Here is a 15,866-nt window from a genome sequence, read left to right as displayed (position 1 = left end):
CATCTTTGACTTGGTCCAGGAGTTCAGGGATCAAAGGTAACGGGTATCTGTTTTTAACAGTGATCTGATTCAGGGCGCGGTAATCTATGCAAGTTCTAAGGTCTCCTTCCTTTTTCGGAACGAAGAACAAAGCCGATGAAGCTGGAGATTTTGAAGGACGGATAAACCGTTAGCTAGGTATTGGTCCAGGTACTGTCTGAGGTGAAGGTTCTCTGGCTCGGTGAGGGCATAGATCCTGCTGCAAGGAGGAGTTGTTCCAGGTATCAGATCTATTTGACAGTCGTAAGACCTATGAGGAGGTAGGGTGTTAGCTTGATCCTTCTGGAAGACGTCTTGGAACTCCTGGTATTCGGGAGGTAATTTGAAAATCTCCTCAGAAGAGATCGCCGCCAGTGAAACATCGGGTCGAGGATAACAAGTGGTAGAACACTCTGGAAACTGAACCGTCTTTGCTCGCCAATCAATCTGAGGATTGTGCTTCTCTAACCAAGGGATTGCCAGAATAATCTGGAACTGAGGGGCCTGGATTACATCGAACACTATTCTCTCCCGGTGTCCATTGTGACTCAACAGCGTCACTTCTTGGGTGGCATGCGTTACTGGTCCGGAGGCCATCTCCGTGCCATCCACAGTAGTGATGACGTCTTTTACTGCCTTAGGGACAAGGGGTAGATTCATCCTTGATACCATTTCACGGTCCACATAGTTACCGATTGCTCCGCTGTCAATGTAAGCTTCAATTGCATGCAAACGATCCGGACGTTCAGGACTAATGAGGACCATGGGTATCACGAAATGCGAGGTCACGGGACAGATCTTAACGCTCGGCAAGAGGACCTCTAATCTTGTCGGGCGAGGTCGTTTCCCTGCTCAGAATTTGTGGTACAGGTATCCGCGGCTCCTACAGTCTTCTTAGCTGGTTTCACGGGACAGTCCCGAAGAAAGTGTCCTGAATTACCGCAATAGAGGCATAATTGCAGCTGCCTTCTTCTTTCCCGCTCTTTCTGGGTTAAAGGTCCTCTCATGCCCCCTATTTGCATGGGTTCCACAGTGTCAGCTCCCTTATTCGAGGTCTGTGGTTTAGAAAACACTCGGGTATCAAATCTGGAACGATCTGCCTTCCTGTTCTGTAGTCTATGGTCCAGTTGGACAACTAAGTCAATATAGTCCGAACATTCTTGTGGAGGATTCACAACTTGCGCTAGCACATCCTTGAGCTCTCCACGCAGGCCTCTGTAGAAAAGCGTTATTCTCTTGTCCTCGGGCCATTGTGTTTCCACTATGAGTCTATTGAAAGAGGCTATATAAGTCAAGAGGTCTTGGTTACCCTGTCGTAATGAGAGAAGTTCATTGTCCAAGGCCTGCCCTTGTGCATAACAGTTTCTCCATGCTGGACTGGAAGGCTTGAAAATCGTGTAAAACCGGATCATCCTGGGTGACTAAAGGGATTGACCAATCTGCAGCGCTGCCACTGAGATAAGAAAGCACGAAAGCCACCTTGGCCTGGTCTGTTGGGAATGCAGCTGGTCGACATAAGAAGTGCAGGCAGCACTGGTTGATGAACACTGCAAATTTCTTTGGATCACCAGCAAAGCGTTCGGGCGGAGCCAAGGGCACATTACCGGGCAGATTGATTTGCACTGGATTTGAAGCTGATGCAGAAGGATAACTCCCTCCTGGAACGGGCAAAGGTGTCTGTCCTGCCTGCATTTGTAACAACTGCCTAGCAAGGTCCTCTGTTCGCTCCTTAGAAATTATCAGTTCTCTTCTTAGAGAGCTCGTTTCCTGGCGAGCTGCATGTACTTCTGCTCTTAATTCCCCAAGCAACTGGGCTAGTTGATCAGTATCTGAGGTTTCCATTGCGCCTGGGTAGGAGTTTTGTGGTGGGCTTCGCGTTCTGTAACGCTCACCTGATTCCCACGGAGGCGCGGGTCTTGGCAGGAAGGTGTCTGTAACACGAAACGTGATGTGCAGGATTCGGTTGGCTTCTGGGGTCGAACCTCTCCGCACTGTGTGTCGGACTCGAAGGGTGAGGTTTCTGCATGTGAAATAATATGGGGATTAAAGGTCTGGGTTGTGAATGTCCCTATCTCTCTCTCCTCCCAGCTTGTCTGTTGATCCCCCCCCCCCCCTCCCAGGTCAACGTGCTCACCTTAGATAGGTGCATGCTGGGCTCTCCATCTGCGTCTAGTGCAGGGTGCCGTTGCCAGTTCCTTCACTGGTGAAACGTTGGCCTCTTGACTTCAGAGGATGGGTACCGTCGTTGTCTGCACGACCGGTAAGTTTCTGGACACCTTTAGTCTTTATAGTCTTTTTATGCGTGGCGGTGAAGCGCCTGGAATTGCGTAAGTATGGCAAGCGCTCTTACTGTCTCTTTCTTTGTCTTTGCAGGCGACGATGCAGAATGAAGAAATCCGGAATTCGCCGCGTGCCGGTAAGTGTAACACTGCTGTTGTCTATGAAGATGCAGCGTGAAGAATCCGGAATGCACAGCGTGCCGGTAAGTAGAATAACGCTGTTTATCTTTGCAGGTGAAAATGCAGCGTGAAGAAGCCGGAATGCACAGCGTGCCGGTAAGTATGGAAATGCTGTTTATCTTTGCAGGTGAAGATGCAGCGTGAAGAAGCCGGAATGCACAGCGTGCCGGTAAGTATGGAAATGCTGTTTATCTTTGCCGGCGAAGGTGCAGCGTGAGACACGGCCGCTGCCGATGGATCAGGTAAGCAAGCACTGCGTGTTAAAGTTCGTTCTGCTAACCTGTTGTTTCTGGTCTTTTGCAGGTGCTGATGTTGATCGGGTACAGGAATGGTAAGTATAATTCTTGCAGGTTCAGGATCCAAAGAAAAAAGGCTGGAACAGACTCGGTGAGCGTTCTGCTGCAGATGCAGAATAACGCGAAGCACGTTTCATCAATCGGGTGTGGCTTAAATAGCCTTGGAGTGATGAGGCGTCTCCTTCCACGGCCCCGCCTAGGTAAGAAAAGAGTTCCTGCTTCCAGAAGAGTTCCAGTGCTGTATCCAGGGAGTGGAGCTGCCCCACCCAGGTAAGAAAGTAGTCCCAGTTCACCGAGGACTTCTAAGAGTCTGGTAAGTAAGCAGCATGGTCTGCCGCAGGTAAGTCCACCCAAGCACCTTCACACCAATGATGAGCCCGGAGCTTCCAGTGCCGGGACCGATGCTTCTGATGAGCCTGGTGCCACCGGCGCCAGGACAAGGTCCAAAAGGTCCCTGTGGGGACTGGCTGGTGCCTAGGATCAGGGTTAGGGGCCTGCTTCCAAGGACGTTGGGCTGGTCCTGACTCCTTGGAAGCAGTGATCATGACAGAATTCTCTGCAACGTCACAGGCCGAAACAACGTTGACGCAGGATGACAGTCTAATGAAAGAGAGCAAATACATTGTATTCGACAGTTGTTTATTGGTATTATAAGTATGCTGAAATGTGGGCATTCAGTTAGAGGGAAAGTATGTGGGAAGCCATTGATTAATGTAACTCGTCAAATAAAAGGCAGTAACGTCAAAATAAATGCCGCCTGTCGATTAAATCATAGGTTCTCATGGTCTGCACAAACGATGCTGGGGAAAATGCCAGCAGGCAATCTACTGTGTGCAGCTGCATCACTTTTTAGTGGCTCCAGTTTTAGAAAGTTAGAGGCTTTCTTTCAGTTTGTGGGACTCCATTTCATTTCTAAATCGCTGTACTACATATACCAACGTGATTATCTGTTTCCGGCCATTAGCGATGCTTGGAAAATTGAACAATTGTCTCTAGCAAGTACATTCGAAGGGAAACGTTTCAGGCTAGCCGGCGATGGACAGTGCGACAGCCCTGGATTTTCTGCCAAGTACTGCACCTACTACTTTCAGGACATGGATAGTAAGAAAATTGTGAGTTCGGTGGTCGTGCAGGTAACACAATGTACATCCTCAGTGGCCATGGAGAAACTAGGATTTATAAAATCAGTGGAATATCTACAATCAAGGGGAATGGAATGCACATCGACCAAATAGCCACGGACAGACACGTATCAATTGCCAAGACAATGAGAGAGCAGTTACCGCTTATTAATCATCAATTTGACGTATGGCATCTTGCTAATTCAATCAGTAAGAAAATCTCGGCTGCAGGAAAAAAAAAAGGTTTTGAAAGTATTTTGCAGTGGTCCCAGTCTATCACCAACCATCTTTGGTGGAGCTCAAAAACTTGTGAAGGGTCAGTGGAAATACTGAAATACTACTTGAAAAATGGCGGTCACTGATGCACCACTGTACCAATGTTCACCGCTGGTCAGAAAACCTACATTTCCACCAATGTGAACATGACCCTTTGTCCCCAGAGGAAGCAAGGAAGAAGAAGTGGTTGATTCCATCTTCACCGACACACAAAGGCATTGAGAAGATTGTTTTCGAAAAAAAATCTATCAAGAGATTTGAGAGGACTGACAGAATTCTGTCACACAGGAGATTTGGAGGTGTTCCACAATATGTGCCTAAAGTACAGGCCAAAGCGCTTGCATTTTAGCTTTCGGGACATGAAACATCGCACTCTACTAGCGGTCTTGGCCCATAACAGCAATGTCGGACGTGAACAATCTAGGACTAGGGGTAAAGTAAGGATGCCTCGCTACACTAAGGTGTTTTCAAAACGAAGTAAGCAATGGGTGATCAAACCAGTCTATGATGAAAAGCAGTTCGACTTTGTGAAAGGCCTTATTGTTGCTGCGTTAGAGAAGCACAGATATGGAATTTTGGACGTTTCTGTGCAGATCAGTGATCCATTGCCACCGAACATTGCAACTGTGCCATGTCCACCCGAAGCACAGCTGGTTGTGAAGTACAAATCCCGGTTGAAATAATTGCAATACGATTGTCTTTTTGTAAATAAATGTTATTGTGCAGTGTACCTGTAACCCTAACCCCTACCTTCACCATCATGGGTGGCGAACAAGCTGGGTGTCATCTTTGAATTCTCTCTATTCACCTCATATATGTGTATGTATATATTTTTCTCATGTCTCACCTCATCTAAATGTAAATGCTGCGCACTGTTAATGGAGGGGAGGCTTGCGTATTGCAAATAATAAAAACAAACAAATAAATCTCACTTTTAATTCAACTTCTGTGGTACTTTATACTTTCCCTGACCTTCCGCCAAAAATTAAATGTCTCCATAGTTATGATTCTTTGGGGCTGCAAAGCTCGCAGACAACGGGGACAAAAGTGGGGGACTTAGAACGCGCCAATCGGGCCGTGGCATTTGGGAGAGAAGCCAGTTCGCATTTGCACATTGTGGCGCACTACATAGAGGGATTCTAAACTTCAAGTTCTCACAGATGCCTTTACTACGGGATGTTGCAAATAAAGAATGCGAAGGACGGCGGCTTTGATTTTCAGCTCGCGCCCAGAAGAGGCCCACAAGTCGCACTGGAAGTATAAGGGTCTATCGCTTTTTGACCTTGAGACAGGGACCATGCCGAAAGAACTTCATTTGAAGGGGGTGCGCAATAACGTAAGAGACGATAAGGCAGAAAATTCAGAAACTAGATCGAGTTTAATTTTAGTTCAGTATACGAGAAATCGTTGTCAAGAGCACGGTCGGATTTACAGACTGCATTACGCAGAGACGCAATGGAAATTTCAAATATAATGTGAGTAAATCTTTAGACGCTTTTATACCGGAATGAAGAATTAATGAATGGATGCATGAATAAATGAAGAGCTAGGAAAAGCAAGGAAAACGTGTTCGTAGTGGGCACGTGGGCATGCAGGTCCACAGGTCTCACCGATCTCGGTCCTTGGCCCAGCCACTTTTCCCTGCACTGCCTACCTGCACTACGGGACTGTCTCTGTATCCTTCAGCCCCTTCTCCCGGCATTTACCTTGCACTTGCCACCAGCTGGCCCTATTATTTATCTTGTATTCTACTAACCATGTACAGCACATTTACCCCCCTCTCCTCTTCCCCTTGCGCGATCTGAAAGACACCTGGCCTAGTAGGATCGTTGTCTGTCTGCCCTTGTTCCCCCCTGCCTCGTCGCGCCTTGAAACACTTGTGTATAGGCGCGTTACAAATGACATATCATATCATTCCACACGCATGTAGACAAACTGTCGTTTCTCATTGTGTGTTGGCCTCGATTTATTTCGTTACTTTTCGCATTGATTTTAGAGCCAAACATACTCCATAGAACTATCCTTGCAAGCAAATAGTTTCTGATCGGCCGTAATAAATAAAATAATTTTTTTGTTTTCATAACAGGTATTTGATCCCGTTCTGCTACGGTCATCGGTTTGAGACACCGGCAGATGGTTTTTTCAACAGACACCTGCAGCTTCGTGTGAACAACTGGAGCACACTGACAATTTTATGGGACGATCGCCAAGGGCCCACATGCCCTTACGCTGTACTAGTGGCTAGAAGCAACATATCAACCTTTACGATGGACTAGTGCCTAGTTGATGGAACAGCCTTGCGGTTCACCATGCTTCCAAAGTGCTTCTTTTAACGAAAACCAACACCCTGTGTACCATAAAGGAACAGCGCGTGACTCAATATAAACTTATACGGATTTGCCGATACAGATAAAAGAAAATAAATGGCTTTTGGAGTTCATATGGCAATTGCTGAATATTCTCTAAACATTTAATGTCAAATAAATGTACTTTACCAAATGTACTGTGTTGCTGTTTGATATTTAAGTAGTTTCATATTCCGAATTGTGGCGCACTGTGTTGTGAGATGGTCTGTGTTGGTTTCCGGGTTCTGTGTGGCGTCGCGTAGAAGACGACTGGGTGCGTTTGCCTACGCAGCACAGTAACGTCAAGGAGAGAGGCGGGGAATATGAATGTTTTGATAATGACAGGCTCAGGGGCGGGGGATTTGATTTAGTGCCGCAGAAGCAGGTCAGCCAGGGCGATGCGGCAAGTGATAGGATTATCACAAAATGGCAGCTCCCGGGTGCCTGTTTTCGCGTGCGTTTAATGGACGAAAACTCGGGTAAGGTCCATAGAAAAGTTTTCTAAAATCGAGCCACTTAGGCTTAAAAAAACATGGCCGACCCGTAGGGACAATAAATATTTTTACTAGACCATGCCTTTAACACCTCAGCCTGTGCTACCAGAAAAGGTAAAGGGGGTATCGTAAAGGGGGTAGAATATTCAGGCTTTGCTGGTATACCCTTTATGATTGGGATTACTGCTGGATTAGTGGCCATGTGGGATTGAGTAGGCAATTTAGCCATTACTTATCACTGTATTCCTGCAGAGCAGTAGTCCTTTCGTTTCACACACAGGAGCTGGCAGACTGTAAAAGTCTTGCAGCCAGCATCTACGACCATGAACGGATAACAATTATACCATGTATAGTGTGCCCAGATGAAAAAGCCACTGGAGCCTTAATAGCTCCATGTTTTGGCACATAACTTTAAACATGTTAGGAGGCAGCAATCTCAAACTCCTTCAAGGAATCTCTCAAAGCCTATCATGCAACACATAATGGGAAATGGGTAAAGATGTTTGGAGAGGACCTGTTCGAGCATAGGACGACACAACAAGAGGGATAACTAAACAGAATAAACAACTGTTCTTAATAAAAGGGCTTCAGAAGAAAAGTGGTGTCCAAAGCCACCACAGGCTATCGGAAGGAGATTTTGGACTGGCTTTTGGACTGGCTATTAACCGCTAAGGCCCAATATGAAATGTGCAAGCCAAATATCATATTCAATGAAGGGCAATAAAAAGTGGCAGGTTATTAGCATCTCTAGTGCACAAAATAACCAGACAATATACAATGTTAGCAAATAATATCAAATTGGTTATCTTCTCCCTCATTGTCCTTAAATAATGCTTCAATTTTTACAATGCATAAATAGTCATTGACCACAAAAACAATCACATCAAGAATAATTGCCCTACTAAACTGAAATAAACAAAATGCTTTTCAATGTAGGACAAACACATCCACGAACCATGAAACATCTTTTATTTAGACCACATGGACATTATCTAGATTATATTCACAGGAGCCTTCTTATTCAAGAATGTTACAAGAGCAACAAACTTGCATCTCAGAATTAAGTTCTTGATTTTTTATTACCAATGATTACTCAAGAAAACATAATTCCTACACATGACCGGCGCTGATGGCTCAATCCTGCAAGCATCCAGACGGATTCAGGCAAGGGTGAACAGACTTAAATGCGTGTCCACAACTGACCACTGGTGCACTTATGTTATTAGTCTTCATATAACAAAACCAGAATATTAAAATGGAGGGGGTGGGGGATGTAGGAAGACCACTGTTGTGGAAGGAACGGCATAGGAAAGGATAACCGATCTGTATGAGGATGCAATAATTACATCATTTGGGGACCTAAAGAGGCAGAGGAAAACTCAAGAATGAATCGGAGAGGCACTACTGGAACACCTCATTAGAAAGGTTCATGAACACTAGAAGCAGGCTGAAGGGAGCGGCAGGCTGAGGGCCATGCCATTTTAGCAGAGCCAATGTATTCTATACCCCATAACTTACGTTCAACATGAGAATGTGATCTGAATTATAGATCTGAAGACACAGAATAGAAGGAAATATTCACATGCTGGAGAGATCAAGAAAGAAGCCAGATAGCGAATAGATAAACATGATCTACACATACTAGACAACACTAGTCAAGAAAAGACGAGAGGACCGCTCTTGGATAACTGTTGGTCGTAGATACAGGGAAACAGGTTCTCTTCTGCCACGTTATGGGAATGCAAGGCAGTAAGAAATGTGTGGCAATGCCCTTCCACTAGTACAATAAGAAATGGAAGTCTTAAGCCGCTAACTCAGTGCACCGGTATGTAAGGCTATATGCACAATCCCAAATAAAAGATCACAAAAGTGTGAAGCGCAGCATAATAGGGGGTTGGAATACATTTTTAATTGTAAGCATGCACGTACAGAACTCGGGGACAGATTGTATAATATGCTCTACTCTTCTTTGCAGGCTTCTCTTCAGTTTGGCTGCCCTCTCTCCTCCAAGGGCTGCTTCCCATTGTCCGATTGTCTCGTTTGTTTGCAACAGGCAAACCTTCCTTAGACATCGTGAGCTGTGCGTTTGAGGATATGCACAGACCTCCTTTAGATAGATAGAAGGATCGTTTTTTTGTTTCAGTAATATAGGTAAGTCGATTTAATAAATAATGGGTTTATTTTTTAGAAAATGTCTAACAGGTAAAAAATGAGTGTGGCAACGTGGAGACCGAAAGAGTAATGTTAGATAATTATATAATATGAATATAGGTTAATGAGCGAGAAATTTGGTATTTGATAGTTAACATGCAGGATAGAATTACAGCACATGTATTTAACTTTGCACCAAAGCATGAATTCTACTAGAAATTAACACAACTTGTTCCGTGTCCAAAGAATAAAGCGCTTAAGAATGCATAAGTAATGATGAATAGATATGGCAGTGTGGAGTCTTCCATTAAGAAACCCAGGCACAATGGAACAAGGGATGATTGGTAGTTTGCTAGAACTGCCATTCCATAAATGGGGGACCAGTCTAATAAAAATAGTGTAAATGGTCATGTTCACCTTTAACTGATTATGTACGAAGGACTGGGGCAGCTCCAGTGTGTGACGGTTGTCCAATTTCTACAGGGTGATGACTGGCAATCGAGTATACAGTTTGCAGGCTCCAAAACGTATTGGAGTAATCTGTTGCAATGAAAAGAACATATAGGAAATAAAATGTATGAGAGGACATGTTTTAAAAACAAGAGAACATATGATACAGATTTCATTTACATTTTTGAACTTCGTAATTGTAAATTACAAAACAGTGTTAAAAGGATGCCAGTTTTGGTTGCATTGTTATGCATCGCCATCTCTAACTTGTGTCACAATCTAGGATTGCATTGCCCAGATGTTGCATGCCAGGCGAGTATCCTCGCCAGTCTTGATTCTGCATGTATAGCTCGAGTGACTTCGTATTTGCGGAATCCACATACCCGACCAACATGGCTGATGGGGTGGCTACTATAAAGATGCAACACATGTGCTACATCCATGCGAGTGTTTCGTGCTTAATAGCTCGAGGAATTCCAATCTTGCTGTGCGGATTTTATGCCCCTCATAAATAAGGGAAGCAGGGAGGAACTCCATCCCATTACAGGGTGCAACAGTTATCAATAGGACTACCATTTGAAACAACTTTCATACATCTGCACATTGATTTGCACCAGACTGTGGGAACCATAGAACTAAATTTCCTTAGCGAGAATGCATTTTTTTTAAAAACATTTGAAGTGTCACATGGTTAAAATTAAACCTTATACACTATAAAAATACAATATCACAAATTCATCTAGTACAGTTTGACATTCTTCAAATATGTATTCAAACACATGCTATAGAACAAATGCATTACAGATTATAAAACTATATTAATTCATGGCTAAAATGTGCAACCAAAAACCGGGCAATAGCCAATATTAAGACTAATTGATGACCATGTAAACTAAACATCATGCCAGAAGGAATCTGTAGCGATAAAACAATCATATACAAATGTATACAATTAAAAAACATGTCAGCAACAGGACCAAAAAGAAAAAGGCGTTTTAGGGTTTGTAACTTGTTTTAAGATTTGCAGAGTTGAGAAACACGTTCAACTTGGGCATCCCTATTCCAGAGCCCGGAATCTCTAAAGCCTCCAACATGATTAACCTATATTTAAAAAAAAAAAAAAACTACATGGTTTCCCTGGAATATACCGAATGTATTTTAACATGTAGCCATACCTTGAAGGGACAAATTATAATCCTGTAATCTAGATTTGTTTTAAACCCAGTGTGCAAATGTGTATTCGCCACTAGCCATTGGCTAGTGATATTTTGCTCTGGGCGAGTAAAATAATACTTGGTTGTGTGTATGCATATAATTGTGGTGGCGACTTCAACTTTTGGCCACTGATTAACCAATTAAAGCAATAAATGGGACTGGTCTAACATTTTTTTCGCTGTCTCTAAAAGACACAATTTAGGTTATATGCAAAATCAATGGGCCTCATTCGTCTCCCAATATACAGACAGCTGACTAGATTTACATTTTTGGGTGACCATTTTTAATCATTTTTATCCTCATTTTTTGCATGTAATATTGTGCATAACAGCTTTTCTGATTTTAATTGTCTCGGGAGGATAGCTTAGGGGCAACGTGCTTGCATTGGAAGCAAGACGATGCAGCACAACACAGGTTCGAACCCCGGGTCCGCGCTTGGAAACCTCTGGGTATTAAGCGCATTATAAATAACCAATTATAATAATTTGAATTACTAAGGCTATCAATCTCAATCCGTAAGAGGGCATATGCTGGCATTCCTGAGTAGTCCAAGAACTGACAGCTAGAATTTACCCTCGATTGTATCTCTATTCTCTAAAAATTCGAGGTCAATACTAACAAGCCATACCTTACTGCAAGGATACATAATGGGAACGAAAGAGAAGCCAACCAATTTTCTATCAAGACCTCAGAGGAATGCACCCTTTTTCTCCTTTTGTGTTAATTTACGATTCGAGTATCCAGAGAATATCTCAAGCCATGATACTTTGTTTTACTAACAGACTCCAAAGGATGGTCGGGTACAAATCAAGACAATTTGCTGGGCATTTTTACTTTGTTTGAATTGGAAAATATCATAATGTTTGTTTTGGTGCCATTATTGACTAGGCAATTTTTTTGTGGCAAAAGCTTCAAAGCTCGTCGTAAGCCTATGCGAGTTTGTTAGGTTAAGCATTTATACTGTGCTCATTAATACCAGAGCGGTCTTACGGCACCCAACAGTGTGTGATAAATGTTGTATTGCAACCCTGCCTAGATGTCAACTGAGCATAGTCAAAGGGTAAGAAAGAATAGGAAAAGAGGAAGGGAGGCGATGGGAAAGAAGACTTAGGCAGTTTAGAGAGAGGGGTGGGGAATATGGTTGAAATACCCCTCTGTGCCAGGGAGAGAGTTTGATCAAATAAAATGTCATCAGCATATGATGAAAGACTTGAGTGTTCCCCAACTTTAGCAGAAAAGGGTGTGCTCCCTTAAGGCCGTTTTCCAAGTTGGACAAATAGATGTTCAAGAGCAGCAGCGCAAGCACACAACCCCGTTTTAAGTAGGTAATTTAAGCGTTGCCATACCATTACTATCTATCCTTATCCTCAAGGAAGTTCGCTAAAGCGTTTAAAATCATTAGGCTACAGGGCGAAGAAAAAAAAAAATTCTCTACAACCTACTTGTACCGCACTTGAAATCAAATTTGTTTTAGTCTGTTCATTAATGTGGTAATTACTAGGGTCTTCCACTTATTTTAGCTACTATGCATTACTTGGGACGAATCTCTGGTTTGTAAATGTACTGAACAAACTGAAAACACCTCTGAAAGAAATCACTCAGAACTTCTGTTGTGGTTAATTACAGATTTTCCATTACAGGAGACAGACATTTATTCCAGCGGGTGAGAAGGCATTGCTTGGTTTACTCCAAAAGAAACATGGAAATGATATGGATGTGCGGAGGGGAGTACCCTTATCACTTCTTGTTTGGAACAGAAATAACGAATATCACCTTTAAACTGTCCCTTGCCCAGTTGGATTTCTATACTTTTAAAAGAGTTGAGCAACATTTTTTGAGGCTGGTATGGAACAGAGCAGGTCAGAAGGTGACAAAACTGGTACCAATGGGAGTAGATCAGAGGAACCATTTATACCGTCTACGTAATTAGACTTTGCATTGCAGCACAAATAATGAGAAAACTGGTGTTAAAGCACAACAAGATTCTACATGCACATTCACCATATTGCGAAGGGACTAGGGCTAATGCGAACAGCCCCTCTTATGAATAGGACACCTAGTAGCACGTTTAAAAACAGTTTTTTACTGGCAGGATGGCAGCACTCCCATTCAAACAAGGGCTCTAGGCAAGGTGTACAAAATGTTTCTCAGTAATTGGTTGGCCGTCACCAATTTCTCAGAGATGGACAAGCTTGCATAATGAATCAAGGAAAGTTACTTTAGCAGTAGATATTTATTTGGGATTATTTCCACGTGCTAAATAAAGACAAGGTTGGAGTTTACGGAGATTTACATAAGGGCAGTTCTCACCCACAAAAATGTGGCTCCACCAAGTGAAATATTTAGGAAACTAAGTGTCATTGATGCCTCTGACACGAGAGATGATACTAATATGCCAGTTTGAAAATGACAACCAGTGTATCAAAATTAGGATAGCATATATTTCTTTTGGAACTAGGCAGGGCTACGAAAATCCTACCGTCAAAGACAAGTTGTAATGGACTTTTGTCCACTGGACAAGTAGACTACGCAGGAAACTTGGATGGGGCTGGTACCAAGTTGCGCTAACTTCCAAACCTTGCTTTGCTTGTTACCAGCTTTACTTGACACACCACTGATTAAATGAAAGGGTGGGCATGCAGAGGCCCTAGTAATAGTGTGACTCAGGCCCAAAGTCAAACAGAAAAACAAATTGAACAAAACTGGACACGTGGCCCAACCCACGATTACTTGTCACAATGTAGATAACAATCTGGTTGGTCAGATAATCATAAACCACCACTTCAAATAGAAACTTAATATTGAATAGACCGCCAACAAATGTGTTGACCCATTTACGGTCTTGTTCAGTGCAAGACCTATTGAATAGTTGGAGCCTTCAAATCCTTATCATTGATTAAATAATTTACTGTATCTTTGTACACTGCTTGCATGCCAATCCATACAATCTCAACCTGTGTCTCACTTGTAACGTGGCATAAATATCCAAGTTGCTAATTTTACTGCTCCAAAATCATTTCTTTGGGTTAGTTAGGCCCAGCTCCCTGTTGGGAAAATGCAGTGTGTCGCGTGACAAAAGTAGGCAGAGAAACAACCTCTATTGTTTCGCAGGTGACAATATCAGTCCTTGCCATTCGCCCTAGTGTCCATTAAGTGGAAGCAGAGTGGTACTTGCTATCCGTTGTATTTTCTATCATGTTTAGGTATTGAACTGACACACCAGGCATTTTAGTGACAGTGCCTTGATTGCCTCTTAATTCAGTCGGCTGTGCTGGTAATACATTATTTTCAAGAATGCAGGCATGAGTGAAGAGTATTAGCCGATAGACAGGTTGTGGATCCTTCCAATATTAATCTCCCATGCAGGGGAGGAGTAAGGAAGATCAGACATCAATACACAACATCTTTCTGCTCTCGTTATGAGGCTTGGTACATTCTAAGAATAGCCTAGTAGCACAATCTATATAAATAAAAATGTAAATGTTAGTTTGTTAAAAATCTTAAATCTCCGAAAGTTCTTCACCAATTGCTTTGAAATTTTGACAAAGTTGCATTCAAATAGGTGCATGTTTTTATATACCTACTATACCTAGATGGTTCAATTTGAGGTGCTTTTTGGTGATACCCTTAGATTTGTAGCACGCTTGGAGCAAGAATTGGACTTTTTTCAGCAGATGGTATTTGACCCCAATTACTAACTGGACTGCAATAAAGCAGACTATCGGGACCGCCATACTTTAGGAAATGCCCGGATTTGAGAAAGGCAAAGTGTAATGCCAAAACACGCGTCATCCAAAGGGGCCTAGAATTATCACAAAAATAAAAAAAAATCTACACGTGGACGGATTTGAATGCTTTCATTTATTCGTTGGGAATGGCATAAATCATATATGTGAAGACAGGAAAAACTGGCGCAAAGAAAGGTGCAAGCAAAACCAAAAAGTTTACTATACATAGATGTCACACCTGTGACAGGTAAAAACATGCTTTTCTGAAAAACAGTGCCATCTGTTGGACGTAAAAGCAACACAAGCTATACTAAATATTTTACGATTCCATGTAAATGTTTCTGTGGCTCAAATAGGTGCCGAGGAAGCAGCAGAGCGACGTGCAGCTAGACTTCAGGATGCACGGTTGTGAGCACGGCAAGCACGTTCTGCAGCTTCAGATCTGCTTCGTTCTCAACAGAATGAACGCGACAGGCTGAGAGTGGCTGAAAGACGTCAACGAGAAACAGCAGATCAGTGTCAAACACGACTCTGTGCTCTGCAATCACAACCACCTTGCATTCCGGTGCAACCCAGTCGATTAGTTTGAGCCGGCATGTGCTCATCGGCACCATGACCGAAGTGTGTCCTTATTGCAAGGCTCTGAAATTTTATGGACAAACGAAAGGAATGTGTTGTGCCGCCGGGAAAATTAAACTGCCTCAACGTGGACAACCGCCAGAGCCATTGAAACTTCTGCTTGCCAGATATACCGCCGAATCAAACAATTTCCCATCTAACATCAGGAAATACAACTCATGATTCCAAATGGCGTCGTTCGGCGCAGAAATCGTAACAGCTCAATTTATGCCAACTTGCGTTTGCAATCAAAATCAACAACACTCAAGGCCAATCGTTAGAATTGTGCAGTTAAGATCTAGACACGGATTACTTCTCAGATAGACAATTATATGTTGCGTGTTCTACAGTCGGCAAACCAGACAATCTCTGAGCAACAAAAAAATATTGAATACCAACAAGCATTGTGAAATTAAACATTAGAATGTGTGCTCTTTTCTTTCTTTTCCATTTAACCATACTGAGCCACAGCAACGCGTGGCCGGGTTCAGCTATTATGAAATATTTATCCAGGATGTGTAAGGTCAGAAGAGTGTTCAGGCAAATATGTTAAAAAGACAACTGTACCATGCGTCTGCAGTGCATTACTGTTCGAGGCCGACGCGAGGAGACGGATTGTTACTAAGCAGAAGGGAATTACCCGGGACTTATGGAATAAGACGGAATATGATGTGTACCCTATCAAGCCCTGTTTT

General features: G+C 43.0%; 1 protein-coding gene across 7 annotated transcripts in view; it reads right to left on the bottom strand.

Moving 5' to 3' along the window:
- The window catches only part of NRF1 (nuclear respiratory factor 1), a 705,079-nt gene that overhangs the window by 669,266 nt on the left and 19,947 nt on the right, over nucleotides 1-15,866 (bottom strand). For 3 of the 7 annotated variants that reach the window (XM_069629590.1, XM_069629596.1, XM_069629594.1), the window contains exon 2: nucleotides 9,578-9,700. The exons of 3 other annotated variants lie outside the window; for them this stretch is intronic. The gene's annotated coding sequence lies outside the window, so the exon portion shown is untranslated. Of the gene's footprint in view, nucleotides 1-9,577; nucleotides 9,702-15,866 lie in introns of those variants that run through there. One more of the 7 variants, XM_069629592.1, reaches the window with a different exon arrangement.

This window comes from Ambystoma mexicanum, chromosome 12 (genome assembly GCF_040938575.1).
Source record: "Ambystoma mexicanum isolate Mex_15411 chromosome 12, UKY_AmexF1_1, whole genome shotgun sequence".
NCBI classification, from domain to species: domain Eukaryota; kingdom Metazoa; phylum Chordata; class Amphibia; order Caudata; family Ambystomatidae; genus Ambystoma; species Ambystoma mexicanum.
This window is presented reverse-complemented; position numbering and strand designations above follow the sequence as displayed.